Below are 18,202 nucleotides of genomic sequence, written 5' to 3'. Positions count from 1 at the left end.
CCTTAAGATATAAAAACGACTACCTACACCAAGAGAAAGCAGACTGTTATATGTATTTTGCTTGAAAACTCCAGATAATAGAAGAACAGAATTTTAACTAAATGAGCGTGTGTACCTATGCATGTGTGAGTGTGCACATGTTTACATGTAAACCTGCAAAATGAGGACCTGATGCTTATTAGGTGCATCCGGTAATAAGATTTACTGCTGCATCTTACTGTATCAATCTTTTTAAGTCCAACCCAAAATCTCCCCCAGATGCCAGGAACCCCCCCCTCCAATCCACTACATACTAATTGTATATAATATGTACTGCTATATATGCACTTATTTTTATACTATACTTGTTTAAGCAGCTTGTATAGGGTATATACAAATAATCTACATATTTTTATACTAACAGGAAATGATATAGAGTGCACTGTCAGACCTCAGTGGAACTGCAACTTTAGAAAAGCACTGTCAATTACACTTTACAAACAGAAAGAAAAACATTTCTCCAGTGATTTAATACTTAGTTTTTGTTTCCAAGATCCTCCTGGAGCTGGCTCACCACCATTCACTATTTATTTTATTCCTATTTTCATTTTGTAGCTGTGAGGAGCACCCATATTTCCTTTTGTGCATTACACTGCGGGACAGTAGTGTGCATCACCAGCAAACTCAAACATCAGGTATTTTTATTTATACTTAATTTTGGCACTTTTCCAGTGTCATACACTATAGACTCAAAACCTGCTGAGAACTAATATGTAGTATGGATTTGGGACACAGCTATTATCTGAGGATACTAGCTGGACGAAGCCCATACAGGTCCTCCACTGAGAGGACATTCTAACTACTAAGTTGCTTTGTTAACTGTTTGCTGCTGTTTCATATGTTAGATCACATTTGATACAGTTAACTTTAAGTTGAACTAAAATGAAGTTAATCAGAGGTTACACTTTTCACACACAGTACTATTCTCTGCAGTCAGGGCCTAAAGCTTCCCATTTAGATGAGAAGGTTGTGAAGCAAAAAAACATATTTAGGTGTGTTTGTAAAGTAATGATCCATATATATTTGGTACAATGGTCATAAATCATAGACTATGGATTTTAGAGGCTGGCAAGAAAAAGAGAGAGACTAATGCTGCAATGGGAAAGACTTAGCCAGCCATCAGCCCATTTTAGATTTTTTTTTTTTTAATATGGCCAACGACAAAAAAATTAAAATACCGCAATCAAAAATGCTTCATGCATGCATCTAATCAGTATGCAACTCTACACCTAACTTGCTTACAAGACATATTTTATTGAAAAACATCCCCTGCTCTCATGACCACTGTGTATCCATTTTCTCAGCCCTTGAAATGTTATTTGTTTAAGGACTTCATTTTACTGCTTTATGGGGTTAGGGTTAGGGTTAGAGTTAGGGTTAGTTCATCAATTAACGGACACAATGAACGAGTTCAGTCACTTTTGAGGACACTGTATTGACTTAAATGCATTGCCTTGCGGCATACCCTAACCTTAATCTCACCCCAATCAAGAGAGACTCCTTTCACACTCATTCTGAATCTGGCTGCAGTGAAACCAATTTTGTACCCAAAAACTCATCCCCAGTCAATTTACTGTACCTCAAAATTTCACCCCAAACTGTGGAATTGCTAAAACACTCACGCACAAGCACAAATGCAACTGGATTTATTTCTGTATGTACCGATGCTGCATCCATTAAGTAATGCACTGTTATACAATATTACGATTTAAATAATTTGCTTGCGTGTATTCATTTTTATGATTCAAATATCAAATTTAAATGATTGTATATTTATCATTAATGTGGCTGAATTATTGATGAAAGGAAGAAAATATCACAAAATTTGCATCATTACTTATTTTACATATCGTCTATGCCGTTAATGTTTTTAGACATGTGGCTAGAGAAATTTTGAGTGTTAAATATTTTGTTTAAAAAACTTGGTGTCTGTGACGGCTGCCACTGAATTTATTAGAGATCCTCTTTCAACAACAAGGTTCTTGTTCTGTTTTCTTGTGCCACCACCTCCTCTGAATGTCTGGCACACTCTCTCAAAGAGCTGCAGGACCAAAGAATGAAATGAAGGTCCCCTCATGCTTCTATAAGAGCTCTGCAGTATTTTCACAGCATTCTCACTTTACTTGAAGCAGACAATGAGTTGACATAAGGGTGTTAAAGCAAGCTTGTTATAATGAGCAATTGCTACTTGACCTGTAAAGTATTATGACTATTTATAAGACATACAGTAATAATGATCCACGGGCTTTTATAGTAACTCTTAGTAATATATTATGCATTGTGTATGATGTATTATGCATGAGGTAATGCATTATATAGGTATATAATGTATTATAGATATTCATTCAAGAAAAATGTTATCCAGTTATGCATTATTTACCCATATTCTCCTACATGACACTTGTTTGTACTTGACTTAAGGGTCTTAGCGCACTAAGCTGTCAGTTTGCCATTGGGCCATTGTTTGATTTGTTGATTTGGCCTTCTCTTTTTTTTTCCAGGCAAAAGACGATTAGTTAGATTTTTAACAGAGGCTGTGAAGTGTCTTGATGCAATACAAAGCATGTGATCAGTCAGCCTTTGTCAGTGCTAGTTCCCTGTGATGAGATTGGTGTGTCAGGCTCCTAAGGAAAATACAGGATCTTTCCTTACTAGGTCAAATTAAGATACCTCAAAAGACATTTTGTGGTGCAAAGATCTTTAGTTAGTGTAAAGCAGGATTAACTGATGACCTTAGACTACTGAGATTCATGCTGCTCTGCTTTCACACTAGCAGGAGACACACACAGTTGTCAAAGGAGCCAGCATGCAGAGTAACACTTGTGTTTGTGAGACACACTGCCAAGGTCAGGTTGTAGACATCCTCAACCAAGTTACACAAGTCTGAAAGGGGCTATATTTTGTGAGTTTGAGTTTTTTTAAAGATTGTTTTGTTGTGCAATTAACATTATAGGCAAGCACAATTACATTACGATTGACAAATTGTTCTTCATTTTATTGAGTTTTGCCTCAATGATCAGAATTGTACACAAAGTGGACTGCAAAAATGGTGTTATTGCCTAATTTTTTAAGAATCATTTGCACATTATAAATGATACGATGTAGGTGAAAAGCTGATCATGAAGGGAAAACTAATTAACTTTTCCCACATTAACCTTTCCGTGTGATATTTTCTTTAAATATCAGTCACCATGCTGCTTACAAAACTGTAGCTGCAACAAGATGTTCTGTTACACTTTATTACAACTGCTATTGAGCTGCCCATTTCCCAATTAATTGACAAAACATTGCACATATGTAAATTAGGTAATATGGATACATTTGGCGCAAAATTTAAAAAAAGAAAAAAATTCTATGCAAATGAGCTTGTTGCAAAAACAGTCCAATTCACAAAGACCAGTGGTAATAGCCACACACAGTTAGAGTGAAATTATTAGCATCTTCAGAGAGTTGGTGGTAACTGAGGCACACTCAGTCTCTCTCTCCCTCTCTTGAAATCTTCAAGCTTGTGAAGCATTGAATGATACTGAATTGTTACTGAATGATATTAAGGGCAAAATCTTCAGTCATACGTTGGAGGGATCAACTGGGTATGGGGTGGTAGGCTTATCTTGGACCTTTAGTTACTTAAAATAAAAATGTCCTGACAGCTCTGATGGAGCTCAGGATTTATCCATAAGGGCTGCTTTATTACAAACAATTACACCATATAACCTGGAATCTGTGTGTAGATGTGTAGCAGAACACAGAACATGAATTACAGTCAGATCCTGACTGATCCAGTGCTGATGAAGTTACTGCTGCTGTGCTGCGTGTATAAATGCGCACATTATCTTTATCAGTCTGGAAACTTACTTTTACTTTTACTCAGCTGTATGATGCTGCAAGTATTTAATAAACTCAAAGGAAAGAATCTGATGCACAGCCAGCTGTGGGCAAAAACACAACATCAGTACTGATGTTTCTGAGAAATCCTGGATACTTTTGGTGACACCTGAACAACATTATTATAAAATTCAAACATTAAAATGTTTCAGACCTGCCTAAGTCACATTAATAGCTGAATTTTGACACTTGACAAAGCAGTAGATTATGTTATAGAAGCAAAATACTAGAGAAGTAAAAGAAGCAAAATACATGCAAGTTGGTTTGTGATTTTGGAGAGGTCTGTATGTGAGCAACTCTGCTAATTAAAGACACACAATTTCAGGCTTTTGCGCTCTCTGCAGTTTTCATTATGGACCAATATGTGTGCTGAAATGTGGAGAAAAGCCTGAAACAAAGGTTACAATATTGTAACCCTAGTTCTATGAGTATGGGCGAAGCCCTCTACTGGACTCTATGGGTAATACTCTCCTCCAATCACACACAGACAATCGCCCACTGAAATCTGCATGTATGTAGCCAGCCAATCAGGACGTACCTACTGATTACATGTGTCTCACACAGTATATAAGGCAGTGCCTTATATACCACTTGAGCAGACAGTGTAGGAGCAGCAGAGTCCATAAGTAGAGGTGTCAGCCTGTGCTTATAGAACTAGGGTTACAATATTGTAACCTTTGTTCTATCTCAAACAGGCTCCGCCTTCTACTGGACACTATGGGTACAGTACAGTACAGTGGAGGCTGGTCCATAGAGGCAGAGGAGGTTGATCCTCCTCTATTTTTTGAGAGGCAAAAGGGAGATCAAAATTTAAAATAGAATATTTGGTTGAAATAAACCATTACAAATCTCAGCATTATTTATAAAGTATTTTTTCTCTCTTCTTTGGAAAAAATCCATTACTGAAATTCTGTTTAAAATGCTTCAACAGTGACACCTGCGGGGTGGGAGGAGAAAGAGCAGTGTGTGTGAAGTGGTGGTGGTGGGGGGGCAATTGGTGGAGGTGGAGTGGGGGACAGAGGAGGGCGGGTGCCTGCTGTCCTCCGCAGGGCGGGATCTCTTACATTGGACTTAATGTATTTCATTTTTTTTCATGCTAATCTGATTGGCCATGACACGTAAAATAACGCTCCAAGGGAGGCTGTCCTCCCTTACCAATCAACAACCAGAATGCAATATTGACATCACGTTGGTCCAATGATAGTTTCCAGAATTCATCTTCAATTCTCTCCACTGTAAAGCAGAGTAGCAGCAGTGGATAGCTCCTTGCTTAGCCGATGCAACAGCTTGCTTGTTGTAGCAGCCTGAAGGACTCTTTATACATCCATGGAAGGACTGTTAAGGACTGTTGTTAAGCTAATGGGAGAAATTATCTGGACCGGGCAGCGCAGCAGCAGCAGGACGCTGCTGGGGAGGCTGGAGAGAGAAGCAACCAGAGAAACAACCAGGAGAGTTAGCTTGTTTGTCATTGTTGCTAATGATATCAGACTGGTTAAGCAGCAGCCATAAAGTTCTGTTAACTAACATACAAGATGACCAACAGCTACAAATGGACGTTATGACATGAATACTTCATCTCCATGATAGAAAGAAGAAGACGTCAGATAACGTGAGTCAGATACTCTTTGGTCGCTAATTTCATCTCTGATGGTTAAATGTCTCTGTGTGGCTTTTTTGTGTTTTTTATCTCCTTAACAAGAATGCAGCAGAGATCATATAATGTGTTGTGGGTAAGGTTAGTTTGCTTGTTGAAGTTACAGTGAGCTGGATTCACTCATTAATTTGTTTTTAATTGAGTGGTTGTTCAGTCACCTGTTGATGTTGTATGATTAGTGAATGAGTGTGCAGGAGGTCTGGCTGCTTGCTTTTGACAGTTTCTTTAGTTCGTTTTTAAGCCGAGCTGCATATTGAGTAATAAGCTTAAAGTAACTAGAATAACAAGTGTTAACTAGTGGTGTAACAGATCATAGTTGATCCGTGATCCATACGGATCGCCCCCCACGGTTCGGCATGCATATGAACTGCGGATTAATTGCAAAATTTAATGTCTAATTTAAGACAAAGTAAACAAACTGCTCTAAGTATAAGTCATGGGCAGACAGCGTGTCGCTAACAGGGATTTTGAAGAGCAACGATCAAATCAGCATCTAATGGGTCCGATGTGACATTTGAGTTATGTTTACTTGCTGTTTAATGTGCTGCAGCTGAGCAGCTAATTAGCTATCTAACTGCTAACTGACGTTAGCGGTGAATGTTTGTTATCATCAAGTTTTGATTATGTGGACAGAGGCTGTTTCATTCACTGTTTAAAAGAGGAGGGTATCATGCCTCATATTGCAATAACTGAGCATTGAATATTTTATATATATTATTTTATTTTATTTAAACATTGGACATCTTAAATGTTGTTTTCATTTAAGACCATAGGCAAAAGTTCCTTGCTGTTTCTGGCTGTAAGTGTGTTACAGAATAAATGGAAATCATTATCCTTATAATGATCTGATCCGTGACTCAAATCCGTGATACGATCCGTACCGTGAGTTTTGTGTTCATGTTAACACCCCTAATGTTAACATGTCAGCTTTGTAGATTATATTTTGTATGTCGTGCAAATAGATAAGAGTGTGTAAGTCATGTATTTGATATGTGTATTAATACTTTCTGATGTGAACCCACACTTTTAGATCTGTGAATGTTTTTAGTGTTCAATCTTTCTTGTATTCAGTACTGATCTGAACCTGTATCACATTATAAGCTTTAAAAATATATAGGAAACACGTGTAAATCATGTGATATGTTGTCTGTTTTTGATGAGAACATAAATTTGTTGTCACAATAGAACAGTACTATAAATTTGAATTCCACTTTGTTGGTAAAATGACACATTTGAACCACTCCATGGCTAAAATGAGCACTTCTTTGTTTAGAGACAATATGTATATGCTAAATGTATTTAAAGAAGCAGCCTTTTCACCACTCAAGCAAATTGTTTTATTGGCATATAAAATTGCCTGCCACCCCTCCAAATTCATCAGGTGGGACAATGATATATTTTGTCGTAAGATTCCGTGTTGGTTTTCCTCCTGTCCTCCCCAATTTTTTGAGTCACCAGCCGCCACTGGTACAGTAGGCTGCAGCGACATGTCATCAGACTGCCTAACTGAGCCAAGCTGGGCATAGGTTAGTTGTTGTGGCCCTCCGCTTCAGCGGAGCAGTAGTGGGCCCGGTTAACATGAATATGAAACTGCGTGTAACCATGGCCCAACCTTGCAGGGGTCAAAAACCATATAACAGACACCCTGCACACCTCATTCCCCAAGTCATCATTGAGCACAGGAGAATGCAGGTGCATATTGCCCAGGGGGGGTCAGGTGTTCCAGAGCTGACACTCTTTTCACAAGTCCTGAGTTGCCCCTGCGAGCACAGACCCTGACACCATCATGTCCAAGAGAAAGAACCTTTGAACGGACAAAGTGTAGACCAAGATGCTGCCATGCATATGTCCTTGACACTTGCCCCACTGAATAAGGCCATTGATGCTGCTACACCACATGTTGAATGCGCTTGGACCGCAGTTGGGAGCTTGGGAGATGCACTCACAAAGCCAACTAACTAGGCACTTCTTGGATAGGGCTTTCTCAGCCACTCCCTCTCCATAGCACACAAACAGCTGTTCAGTGCAGCAAATGGGGGCCGTGCATTCAACATAACATGCCAACGCATGTACTGGGCACAATAGATGCAGTATTGCCTCCCTGACATCCCCATGGGGTGGAGGACAAAATGTCTCTAGCTGAATAGTTCTCGACCTAAATAAACTCCTTATGTTCTTGGGAACAAAGGAAGGGTTTGGTCTGAGAGTGGCACCGCTGCAATCACCACTAAGTAGCAAACAGCTGGGGTGAACCGAAAGGGCACACAACTCACTCTCTTAAGTGAAGTTAGTATAAGCAGCAAAACTGTCTCCAATGATCACACCTTCAGAGAGAAGACTTCCAGACATAGGGATCACTCACTAGGAGCACCAACAGTAGTAGGCAAAGACCAGTCTGTCACCAAAACCCTCATGACAGGAGGAAATAGCCGCTGCATACACTTTAACAGTGGCATGAGACATCCCCTTTTCCACCAGATACTGTAGAAAAGAGAGAACCTCTCCCACTGCACATGTCAGGGGGTCTAATCTCCTTTCCTCGCACCAGCCTTAGAATCCCAACCACTTTGCTTTGTAGGAAGCAAGGGTCGATCCTGCTCTTGCTGCCTGGATGGTCCTGCTTCGGCAGGGAGATCCATGAACACACCACTGCCAGCCACCCAGTAAACGTTGCAGCAGCAATATTCATGTCATTGTGTTCAGTCCTCATCTCTCATGTAGAGATCGATGAAGGAGAACATGACAGGCACATACTCCCCTCGCTCTCTGTTAAGCGTGCGTTAGGAGTATTCCTCCCTGATGGAGATATAATGCACTCTGATGCCTCACTCTTCACCAAAGAGATTCGTCGTGTGCGCCGTTCCAAGGAAAAATGATAACAGTAGCCATAAAAACAGGGGCAAGTGTGTTATTCAGAGCTGCTACATCAAGTGAGGTGTGCTTTCTGACAACATCGCACCAAACATAGTGCTCATGACATCACTGCAGAGAAGGGGCCGGTGTGGAAAGAGCCGTGAATGCACCACTGCTGGCAGTTCTGTGAATACAGCAGCAGACTTTGCATTATTGTGTCCAATCCTCCTTATCTCCCATGTGGAGATCGATGAGGAAGAACAAGCCACGCATGCATGCCCCTCATTCTGGGATAAGCAGGTGTCAGGTGTTGTCCCCGATGGACAGATAATGCAACCTGATGCTGCACACTCAGCCAGAGAACCTTTGCACACGCCACTCCATGACAGTGGGTAACAGCGGCCACAACGGGAGGCAAGCACATTATTCAGTGCTGTTACCTTGAGTGAGATGTGCTCTCTGACACCATCATAATTTCTCTGGACATCACTGGACATCACTGCCTAAACTGGCATGAGTGCCTAGGCCCTCTGCTTCCTTCGCGGGAGGGGGTGTGGGAGCAACATCTGTGTGTGTGTGTTGTGCAACACCAGACAGCCATAACACACTGTGTGTGATGGAATGAACAAAATTCACCTCAGTGACATAGAGAATTAGGGAGGCAGGGAGGGGGGTGGTGCTGCGGTGCCTGAGAAGTGGAGGTGGCAGGAGTATGGGTGATCCGTTCTGCTGCTTCTCTCTCCTTCTCTCCGTCGTGCTGTTAGGCCTTGCCTCATCCCCTCTTTGTGGGCATTTTGCTATAAAGATGCCAACGAAACACCCAACATACCCAAACTGTCGGCTGATGCAGCAGTAGCAGTGCCACAGTGATGGTCATTACTTGCTGGAAGTCCCGGCGGACAGACGCCAGCAGCGAGGTTCTGCGGGACACTGATGTACCGGACACCGATGAGATCTTATCTTTATCATCTGCAACAAAGCTGTTGTCTCAGCGGGGTTGACCGGGAGCAGCAGTAGCGTGTTGTCGGCCAGAGCAGGGGACTCGTTGTCATTGATCATGAGCTCTGACTTGTTCTCCTCACAGCAGAGCATCATGTCAAAATGCTGAAGAGATCCCACCACTGCTGGCGTCTAATCTTGGGCAGCCATTGGCAGCCCGCACATGACGGTGGTTGCTGAACACCTCTCTCTGCATGGTCTTGTCAGAATACATGACAGTGTGTGCCGGCTATGAAGCCGGCTACATGCTCTGTTGCTGGTTCTTGGACTGAAAGCTACATGTTGTCATTACTGTAGTAATACCATTCATCCTGTGGAGAATTGTTGCTCTGGAGATCAATAGCCACTGAAAAGTAGATGAGAAATGGTTTGGAGCAATGGAGGAGGAGTGCGATACAATGTATTTGACTGATAGAGCTGGCACCAGTTCCTGTACATAGGTCCACATAGTTTATCCTCTTAAGTCTCTAATTACCAACCAAGAGAAAATGCATCATTACAGACTCTCCGTTGGCTCTATAACATGTTTAAGAATCAGGTCTTAGGCAGTGGGCCAAGGGGGGTTGAGGGCAAATACCAAGCTGGTTTGGAGGGTTATGCTTCTTTTTTTTTACTTGATCTTGGCAATGCACATGCCCACCCTCCTGGCAACTTCATTCATGGCTTTTACAAAGACTGTTGTATAACATTTAAAATCCATTTTCTGTTGTCTGTTCAAAGGCAGAGCAAGTATAGAAATGACATTGCTGTTGCATGAACCTGTTGGTATAAAGATACATATGCAAATGGTTTAGAGATGCACTTCTGTTTTTTTTCTTCTAGGAAAGCCTCATATTTTTCCACTCACTGAATGCATATCAGAGTGAAACAAGCATCCATAACTTGTATATAAGAGTTTTATGTGAGTTTAGTGAGGTCTGTGTGGGTGCAATGTTGCTGCAAGCCATAAAATTACTAGAGAGATGCAGGCGGAATTTATTTCAACTAAATTACCACCTCTATGCTTCATGGACGGGATGGTGTTGATTCACATTTATTCCCCAAACATTATGCTGAGTTGAACACTATATAAAACATTGTTGTTAACACATTGTAATAGACTGGGTGAAATGTGAAGGTTTACTGTAAGGTTACTGTGTTCAAAGATATTAGATCAGCTAAGAAAAAAAACTGCACTGACATGCATAAGTAAAGTTGATTTAGACAGTGAAACCAAAAAAGGGACTACTGCATTTTACCAAATTTTAATATAAATAATATTGAGGATATTTAAATGCTTTTTATATGCTGTAGGCTTTCATTCCATTTAATCTTACTTTTTTATATGTGTGTAAACACAGCTAATATGACTGGTGTCAGTATCTTGATGCAAAGCAGAGACACTGATCTCTTTTGCATTACCTACTTTTTTTTTCTTTTTTGTGTTGTTAAGGGACAGCTGTGACTTTCTGGTGTCCTGTCTGACAAGGCTCTACTTACATTTTCAACAGCCCTCATCTGGAGCTCAGTTTGTAGAAAAAAAGGACCATATTTCAAATAGCTTTCTCCCCCTATCCTTTTTTAGTACTTGCACCATCTACCCCATCTGGAGGGATATTCTCTCAGTTGCACATTTCCATCGGTATGACGCAGCTGTGAAATAACCAAATTAGAATTTTGTTGTTGCACAAAATGGGTTTAATTGACAAAAGCAAACTTAGAATTATGTACTGTCAACTATTTTTTCTTTTATTAAGTTCATAACTTTTCCTTTCAAGGTGACAAAGCAGACAACAAAGCATTAACAATTTTTCTTTTTTTCCCCTTATGATGTGCTCACTTTTTCACAGCCTCTGTACTCTTTACATTTCTTAGCAAGTGGGCTTCAATAGAAGTATTTTTCAACAGTCTAGAGAGAAAAAACTGGGAATGCTGAACTACATAGGATGAAATCAGATCACAATGGCCTTGATGTCTAACTCAGGGATTTAGTGAAGGGAACCAAGGGACAGGATAAGGGGAGGCACTGACAGCTTGTACCCTTGATGGCCAAATCCCGACCCCTGTTGTCCTTCCAAGTTAGGGAGCATTTCCAGCTGACAGACAGTGTGTTGTGTGTGCCCTGCTTGGCACACAGAGTGTTGTACCCCTGTAATCTTTCTTCCCTTCTCATGCTATTTATACTTTTTATAACCCATCTTTTGAGTAAACATTTTTTTACTATTCCCTCATCCTTGTCCCTTTTGGGGCTGCTTGCCCTGAGCCATCTCAAATCCTCTGAGGCAAAAGCACTCCAACTTTTCATTCCAACTATCCATCTGTGCTGTATACATACTGTATACTGTACTTCTGGAGTCTTCAACTGGTGGGGAGATTTGGCTTTCAATCTGGCCTTCTTGATCTCAATGATTACTGGATGTTTGGTTTATTCATGTGTACTAAGACCAAAATGCCACTTTTGAGAGATCTGAATCATACTTGGGGCTCTAACTGGTTATACAGTCTTCAGTGTGCTTGGTTTTGTGTTATACTGAAGGGTAAAAAAAAAATGAAAAGAAAACAGCATGGCTGTGGACAAAGTAATTTTGACCAGATCAGTGTATATGAAGAATCAATATCATGAGTATCACATAATGAGAGAATGCGTTATCCATTTCCCTAAATGCTCGAAGAGTGAAGACATTGGTGTATTTGCTTATGATTTGTTAAACCAATAAACTTTGATTGGTCAAACCCCAAACAACACACCTCTAATCACATTAACTGTCTGTATTATTAAGTAACAGAGGTCTGCAGCGCAGAGGAGTAAGATATACCAGGCTATGAATACACACACTATACTTGTATGGAGCCAGAACAGTGACTTTAAGTTTTGCCATTGAAAACAAAACATGAACTAAAAAAGAAACGCTGGCATTGAAACACTTATGTTGAAAAAAGCTGTATTGGCACCGAAAAACATTGCGTTAAGCTTTAAATAAAATATAAATGTAACATACTGGTTCACTTTTTGACTATGCAATTCTATTATCTTATTTCATTTTGACATTTAATGAATTCTGATGTGTTTTTCAATGACAATCTTCTGATATTTTCCTCGATGTCACTCTGTCACTGTTTTTGCAGGGAGGGATTGGGGGGGGGCATGATTTGCATATATTTTGCATACTACAGAGAGAAGGTCACTTGACATGACCAGACACATTGCACACACAGAAGCTCGCAAATCCCACAACCACCTCTTTCAACACCACTGAGGCTACACTGCAAGATCTTCTCATCTTAGCAGCTCTTCAATTCTTCATGGCTACAAGGCCACTTGACTCTTCCTGACCCTGAATCCACTGCAAAGCCTCTGGACTCCTGGCATGACTGTACACCTTCAGCTTCCATGAGCTTCCATGAGGTCATGATATCATCATGATAAGACTGGATATTCTATTTCTGTCCTGTTTTCTAGAAACCCTATCTCCTATAAAGTAAATTTATATAATACTGACTTGCTTTGCCAATTCATTTTTTTGAGAAAATGTTATTACTGATCACATTACATTAAGTGGCAAATTCTCTTCCAATCTAGGAAGTTTGATATACTACGCAGAAGACATACAGTAGGAGATTGGTGGTTGGACATACAAAGTACAGGACTTTTAGATCAGAGACTGGAGTTTGCATCCTGCACATCCCACATGTTAATGTTTGTTCTTTTTTAAACTTGACTCCCTATAGTTATGCTTCAGTATTGATTTTGATATTATTTCAATCACTAAATGGGAGAGGGTGGTTCAAAATGTATAGTTGACCCCTACCGCCACTGTTCAGGTGGTTGTCACTGTTTTCTAAAATTTGCTTAAAAATAACGTAATGGAAATAAGCAACCAAGATATTCCTTCATAGTTTGTAAAGAAGGACCGGGACACACACAATTCTCTATAAAGGGGGCACTGAGTGTGCCCTAGTACAATACATGACTTCCACTGGACAGCCTCTCATTACATTTTAATGATGTGGCTTCAGAGAGAGCCTTGAAAGCTGTCTGTCTCTTTGGGGCTGCATGGTAATTGAAACATGGTTTCAATCTCGTATGTGGAAGCCAACAGGGATATTTCTGAAAATAACCCCCCATTTTAATGAGTTTGTTCATTAAAGGTTTTACAATTTCCTTATGAAATGTAGGCAGAATTCCACACAAAACCAAAGCAGGAAAATCACATTTAATGACAAATTAGAAAATGAAAATAAGTGATAGGCTAACCTCAGTAACATTCAGTCATGTTTGGCTTTATGTTGCCAAGAAAAGAAAGGTATTTTAAAGGCTAGAGCTGGTTTCAGTGTATACTGTTGACTGTGAAGTTGATGACATCACACAGAGCAAAAAAAGATTGTGACCCCAATAAAAATGGGAAATGCATGGACAAAGTTTGCTTTTATATTTTCATTTCACTTTCTCATTTTCTTTTTCTCCTACACTGTTATATACACATACACCAACACACACTTGTCTTGACTGTACCCACTGTTTTATTTTGAGGCTAACTCCCTTTAGAATGAGAAATAAAGAAAAAAGAAAGAAAATGTAAATGAAAATGAAAAAAAGAAAATGTCTAGAAACAGTTGAAAGTGAGAGAAGGGGAACTTGAAGGATAATTCCAGTGTAAGTGTAGTAATTCTACACTTACTTTGTACAGTTTGCTGTCAAACAGATATTTAAAGGACAAAGAACAGCTGAAACCAAAACCTGATTAAAATGCATTCTTCTTGAACTGCATTGGAGTCTGCCTGCATTAACTTTTTTTTAATTAGCCATTGATAATTGAATATGGGCATCCCATTGGAGTTGTGTCTCTGGCCACTTAATGAATTAAGTTTAACATTCAGTCAGCTTTGAGCTGGTTGTTGGGTCCACCAATTGTAAGAACAGTGAGACTTAACCAGAGCTTTTTGCATTGCATCAATAAGCTTAAAGCTGCTTAAAGCTATAGAGTTAAGTGCTTTTGTACTATAGGTCATGACAGTATCCAGAGATTTTATTCAATGTAAATACCAAAATTATAAACAGTATAGATAACTCAATGTAGGTTTAAATATAAAGCTAAAAGAATGCAAGTAGCAGAAAAGGCAGTTTATATGAAGGCTATTTTGACTTAACCAACAAACGGGCAACTAATAACATCGGGAATGGCTGCATTTCATTTCAGTTGTGTCAGTGTCAGTGGTGTATACTGACTCACAAGAAGGGGGTGAAGATACTCTACAGTCATATTAGCAACAATCTCTGTGAATATTCACTCTCATCTACCATTTACATCAATTGTAGCCTGTAATGGACAAATTCAAAGATGAGCTTTGGTAGGTAAGAGTTCAACGATGTTTAACTTTAATTGTACAAATTTTCACAGTTGGCCAGAAACACTGACATTGTGTTAGAACATGTAAAAGTCATTGTTCTAACAATGTTAGATCATCATGTCAGTTTGTGCAATATTACACTGGCAGATACTTACATACTTTAAAACTACAAAAGCTACATTGCTCTCATAGACTATTTCCAGTTTGTAATCACTCTGGAATCACTCCCCTCAACATTATGTCAATGCTAAAACCATGAAATCATATCCTTTTTCTGGGATGAATGCAGGGCACTTCAATTGGGCAAGAGTCTAATTTCAATTTACCTTTACTGGCACACCTACAAGGATGGAGGTATCATTGTTATTAGATGTTGCCTGTTGAAAGGCTTATTAGAGGGATTCTGCATAGCTGGCAATGATTAAAAAAGGGCAGGGACAGTAAAGACAAAGGGCCAAATCCACAATGAATGGATTGCACCAGCTAATAGCACCGTGAGTTGGGCTAGCATTTGCACCTGCAATCTGCCCTGTTTTAAGGTCTTATTCACAAAAGATTGCGTGCTAATGATATGCTGGCACAAACACACCCATAAAGTTTTGCAGCAGAGTGCAATTTGCCCTTTTTTGTGTCTGTTTGAGTGAGTGGAGCAGTTTCCAGTGTTTCAGGCTTTCCTCCACATTTCAGCACATAGATTGTTCCATAATGAAAACTGCTGAGAACTCAAATTAGCTCTATTAGTTATAGTATTTAATTAGCAGAGGTGCATACTAGGGATGTGCAGAGAGCCCAGTATTTGTATTTGTATCTATATTTGTTGAGGCAACAAAATTATTTATATTTGTATTTGTATTGGAATAAAAGTGTAAAAATCCAGTTTTTGTTTTTGTTACGTTTTTAATTTTAGGATATTAAAATGTTAAAATAAGTGTCTTATAAACTATCTAAACTAAAATAAGTGAATAAACTATCATACAAAGGAGGTCCCCACGCCAGGTTTTGAACTTGAGTATCCCAGATCATAGACAATTGTGCTGACTACTGAGCTAAAACTAAGTGCATTGCAAATGTGCAGACAGACCTATATACCCATAACAGAGACAGCACAGTGTGTAATGTGCAGAGAAGAACTTTGCACTTTTCATTAATTGCTTATTTTTTACAACCTAACTTTGTGGAAAGAAGAAGGGGAACAACAGGTTATGAAAAGTCCCTTGTAAGCACTTTGTGTGTGTCAGTAGCTCAGCTTTGTCTCTGGGGAACACTCCCAACTCCGGGAGTGATGTCCAAATAAGGAAATGTACGTCATGTACAAGGTGGATGTGACTCCCCTTGTTGAGACCTGCTGATAGACGTAACAGTGGAGCAGAGGACAGAGACTAGACTAGAGATAGTGATGCAACAGACCTGCACGCTGGTATTTGACATGTTTTTTTTTTTCTTCCTGAAAACAAATCATTTAAAAAATATTTGTATGAAATAAATGTTCATAAAAAACCCACTATTTGTGCTTTGCCGAATCACATATTAGGGCACACCCCTAGTGCGTACACACAAAGCTCTCCGCAATCACGAACCAACTTTTCTGTATTTTGCTTCTTTTACTTCTCCAGTATTTTGCATCTATAACATAATCTATTGAAATGTCCATCAAAATCAGCTGCAGCTATTAATGTGCCTCAGGAAGGTCTGAAACGTGTGTTATTGTCTGAATCTTACAATAATATTGTTCAGGTGTCACTGAATGTATCCAGGATTTCTAAGAAATAGGCCTATCAGTATTGATGTTATGTTTGTTGCCCACAGCTAGCTGTGTGTCACAGCTGGCTGCAGCATCACACAGCAGCTGAAATGATATGTGCATCTCCAAAGTGAGAAGGAGGCTGTGCACATTTACGCATAGCAGCAGTAACTTCATTAACAGCAGATTGGTCAGGATCTGACGGTAATTAATCAGTGTTCTGATAAACATCTACACAGGTCAGCTGTTACACACAGATTCCAGGTTTATATGGTGGAATTGTTTGTAATAAGGCAGCCCTTGTGGATGAATCCTAAGCTCCATTAGAGCTGTCAGGACATTTTTATTTTAAGTAGCTAATAGTCCAAGATAAACCTACCACTCCATATCCCTCCAATGTATGACTGAAGATTTTGCCCTTGATATCATTCAATACCAATTCAGTATCATTCATTGCCTAACAAACATGAAAATTTGAAAAGAGAGAGTCCGAGAGAGAGTGGGGAGTGAGTGCACGTGCAGTTAACACCAACTATCTGAAGACGCTAATAACTCCACCCTAAATGTGTGCGGCAATTAGCGCTGGTCTTTGTGAATTGGACTATTTTTGCCACAAGGCTTACTTGCATAGAAAGGGGTCAATTTAGTGCCAAATGTTGAATATTACCTACTTAACATGCATGCAAATAAAACAGGTGCACCATGATGCTATTTGCTTGGCAGCGCAGTTTGCTGTGCATTACATCCTTTGCGGGTGCTTTGTGAATTACACGATATCTTTTTGTTTTGTTTGCACAGGTTTAGCAGCCACAAAGCCAAAGGGTTTTATATAAAACATTTAACCTGTGAAATGTTAATGGTAGTCAGTTAGTCATGTTGATTCTAGCAGATTATACTTAGAACCCTGCCCTGTTTCCTACTGCTCGTTTTTCACCATGGCGTGAGAGTAAATTTTGCCCAGCCAGTTGAAGTCTGACACCAAGCTAACCACATCTAATCTAACTTAACATTACCATTTGAGTTCAGGACATGAAAAAAACCTTACCCAGAGAAGGGATTTTCTTCATTGCTACAGCACAGAGTCAGGCTCTATTATAAAGTAATAATGTCTGTGTCATCTGTAAACCAAGCACAGAAGCTGTACTTAGCCTTTTCAGTTTGGATTATTTACAACCACATTCTAGTTGTTTTCAATCACCTGTGACATGCTGAATCAAGCATATACTATATATATTTTGTAAAACGATGAATACAAAGCCATTAAATGAAACATTATTGAGTTGCCCATTGAGTCTTAAAGTACACCTTTCTGTGCATTTGTACCTACTGACAAACCAAAATGCACAAATCTCCCAACCCAGTAGTGAGTTTTTTTTTTTTATATAATCATATTCCTATACATCATATACACTTGCTGTACTTATTCTGTAATCCATATTCTCATGTTACCTATAAAAACAACTAGGCTAACTGAAGTGTGTTAATGATGTTGGACAGTGTTATTAGATTCACTGATTCTCTCTCCTCTTTTCACGCATCACTCTATGAGTGCGTTTGGCCCCTTCCGCCCCTTTCCTCGACCACCTATTCACTCCAGGTCTCTATATCTCACACAGCTAATGTGACATTTATCTGTAATTAGACTCTTACATATTTTAATAGAAAATGATATCCCTTAAGGTCTCCCTGTCATTTGCATGGGC

This window comes from Thunnus maccoyii, chromosome 5, assembly GCF_910596095.1.
Source record: "Thunnus maccoyii chromosome 5, fThuMac1.1, whole genome shotgun sequence".
NCBI classification, from domain to species: Eukaryota; Metazoa; Chordata; class Actinopteri; order Scombriformes; family Scombridae; genus Thunnus; species Thunnus maccoyii.
This window is presented reverse-complemented; position numbering follows the sequence as displayed.